The sequence below is a fragment of the Chanos chanos genome, chromosome 2, assembly GCF_902362185.1.
Source record: "Chanos chanos chromosome 2, fChaCha1.1, whole genome shotgun sequence".
Lineage (NCBI taxonomy): Eukaryota > Metazoa > Chordata > Actinopteri > Gonorynchiformes > Chanidae > Chanos > Chanos chanos.
Window position 1 is genome coordinate 58,205,852 of NC_044496.1, and position 3,296 is coordinate 58,209,147.

The window sequence follows — 3,296 nt, forward strand, 5'->3', positions numbered from 1 at the left end:
GAGACTGAGTGCACATGGTCAGACGGCGAGATGTTTCTCTCATCGCTGACTCACTGGGAGACCTACTGCCCCTAGTGGTTATGGGAAAATGCATTCATTGTTTCATTTGCCGGGATTCCATCCGCTGGGGAAAAGGGACCAGTGTTTGTCTGTCCTGATTCAACTGATGACATAATTATCAAAGTTCTGCTACAGCGAATGTTACTTATCAAACTGAAGATCATTTCAAAGGGTGCGGTCAGTGTGTGCGTGTGTTTGTGTGTGTGTGAGAGAGTGTGTGTGTGAGAGTGTATATGTGTGTGAGTGTGAGTGTGAGTGTGAGTGTGAGAGTGTGTGTGTGTGTGTGTGTGTGTGTGTGAGAGTGTAAATGTGTGTGTGTGTGTGTGTGTGTGTGTGTGTGTGTGTGTGTGTGTGTGTGTGAGTGTGTGTGTGTGTGTGTGTGTGTGTGTGTGAGAGAGTGTGAGAGTGTATGTGTGTGTGTGTGAGTGTGAGTGTGTGTGTGTGTGTTGAAGGGGAGGGGGGGCAGAATGGGATGAATAAATGAAAGAACGTCTTAACAGAGAATGAAATGAGGAAAGACAAAAAAGGTAGAATGATCACGTCCACTGTAACTGGGTGAAGGTAACCAGACTTACAAAAAACAGGTGACCGCCGGAGGGGCTGACTTCCTCCAGGATACAGTTTGTTATGTTATGCTCGCTTTGCTTACATGATGTTTACACGGTCTCCTTAGCTTTCTAATACAGGAGCTAATCTCGTCTGTCTGTTAGGCACTCAGAGACGCTCTCCCCCCTCACCCGCCGCTCCCCCTCCCGCCCTGCCAGCCACTTGTCTCTTTTGTCCACGCTGACAGTTGATGTTTTACTAAAGGCGCAGAAAATTCCTTCATTCACTCTGGAGATTTTACGTCTAACGTTGATAGTTCCTCGAACAAAGCCGGAGAGATGGCCTTCGGAAAGTGATAGAGCCCTGACACAAAGTGTCTATAATCCCCGCGCACTGCGACCCGTCCAACAACATCTGGGTACAGATGTTAAGACTCACTGACAGAAGCGGTAGAGCGAGGATAAGCTGCTCCGCTCGCTGTTTGGAGATGCGTCTCTGCGTGAACTGAGCTCTCAGGGGAGACACCCAGGGAGCATTAATGTCCATGTGTGGATGTATATTTACATCACACAGTTTCCAATTGGCTGACTATACTTCAGATCTAAAACAGAATTTTTAGATGATTAATTGTAGCTGTTAATGTTTTAATTTGTTACAAAGCTGTCAGAACAGGCATCTCAATCGGTCAAACACTCCACACAGAAACACATTTATAAATGTTTGTGAAATCTGACAAAATATTTGATTAAAGCCTCACACCTGGAGTCCAGAATGCCTGTAAAAAAACGTTCATTATTGCATTGCCAAAGACTATAGATGATGTGGATGTAAACCTGAGCTGATGTGACCCTCTGTGCCACCCACATTAAAATCTGCAGGACAACATAGTGACGTGTGAACCAGATGGAGCTGCTGCCCTTGTTTACAGCTTTCCTAGATATGCCCTTGTTTACAGCTTTCCTAGATATGCCCTTGTTTACAGCTTTCCTAGATATGCAAGGGAAGCATCCCACACCAACCGTCTCTTCCTCTGCTCTGTAAATGTTGTTAATGGTAGTTGCATCAATGTCTTATCCACCAAAACTCACCTTGGTTGCCAAGCGCAATACTTTAGGAGTCCAAGGAGTAAAGAGCAGCTGCGTTGGCCGGGAATCGAACCCGGGTCAACTACTTGGAAGGCAGCTATGCTCACCACTATACCACCAACGCCTAGCCCTGCTTTCACCGGGGGGATGTTTCTCTCTTCCGCTGAGACTCGAACAGCTCTCAGAGCTTGTGTGCTCAGCACTGCAGTGGTGCGCAAGAGAATTATCAAATATAATACATTTCCACGGAAAGGTGAGAGCCAAGCAGGCTGACATCAGTTAAACTGGGGTTCTAGCAAGCTGCCATAAAGCTGACTAGTAACCATAGAAGCCTCATTATCCAGCTAACACCAGACTGAGCTCTGAAGGTTTCTTTTTTTTCACCTAGTTTCTCTGTAAAACTGAAGAAATGATGTATTAGGGCCTGCGTTGGAGATGGAAGTTAGAGTTCCAGCAGACGTGGGATTTTAACACTCTTGAGCATGAGTCGCCGTGGCAACAGGCTGTTAATCTGTTGTGCTCTGTGTGTGGATTCAAATCTCATCCTAGTTATTGCTCACAGGGATCAGGCCTTCTCTCGCTTCTGGCTTTGCAAGAGAGTAACACATGAGTGTGTTTGTAATTTGCCTGACATTGTTTTTAAGGAGCTTCGGGGTCTGGGGTTCGCGATGACCAGTGTTGCAAGAGTTTCCAGAATGGTGTTTGTGGCTTCCTCTCTGTGTGGAACCAAGATGATCAACACATCAAGCAGACGTGTGGGCAAGTTTCTTCCATCCAGCATGTGTGCCTGGTCTTAAGGAATGTCTGTTTAAAGCGAGTTACAGATGCCAATTCTAGCGCTTTGGTCCACTGATGATCAGACTCAGAACCCTGTGACCCATGGGAGCAGCCCGTGCTCGCCAGAATATTTTGATGTTTAAAAATGTTCTCTTTCTAAGATGTTAGTACAGGTTGTATGGATGTGGAGATCACTACAAAGGAACTCAGGGTAAAGCTTTAATCAGCAATAGGTTTTGAACCAATACCTCCAAAGGTACTGGAAGCCTCAATCCAGTACCTTAAACCAGGCAGACAGGGGGTAACCTCAGCGTTTGGAGACGCCTCATAGCATGAACTGCCAGGACAGATGAGTGACGCAGACCGCCACAAAAGTGAAACACCAGCAGACTGAAACTTGCTGTCGCAGACAGTACACAAAATATAATCACTTTTTCTACCTCCACACATGTCCTTCAATTTCTTTAGGGCCTAGGGCAACGCAGAGATGTCACACTCATGTCTCCTAAGAGACCGGAGCCTAAATAAAGCCCCTTGGCCTGCTTGGCTGTGTGACCTGACATGGTAGGCCTCTAGCCGCACGCCTGCACTCACGGCAACGACAACCAGTGCTTGCTGCACTGGGGGTTGGACACAATTTTATATATCTCCTTATATTACCGTAATATTTACCTCTTATTGTTCTTTATTATTATCTTCCTACTACATCCGCAAGCTGAGCTGGACCCGAGCCCAAGCATTTCATTACTGATAATGATGTCCACATTGTTATCTAGTAAATGACAATAAAACTTGAAACTAATACAGTTAGTCCGTCAGTCAGTCAGT

General features: G+C 46.0%; 1 non-coding gene across 1 annotated transcript; it reads right to left on the minus strand.

Moving 5' to 3' along the window:
• Positions 1 to 1,743: 1,743 nt before the first annotated feature.
• On the minus strand, positions 1,744 to 1,815 carry trnag-ucc (transfer RNA glycine (anticodon UCC)). Its single transcript has one exon. It is a non-coding gene; the product is annotated as a tRNA-Gly (tRNA).
• Positions 1,816 to 3,296: the final 1,481 nt, after the last annotated feature.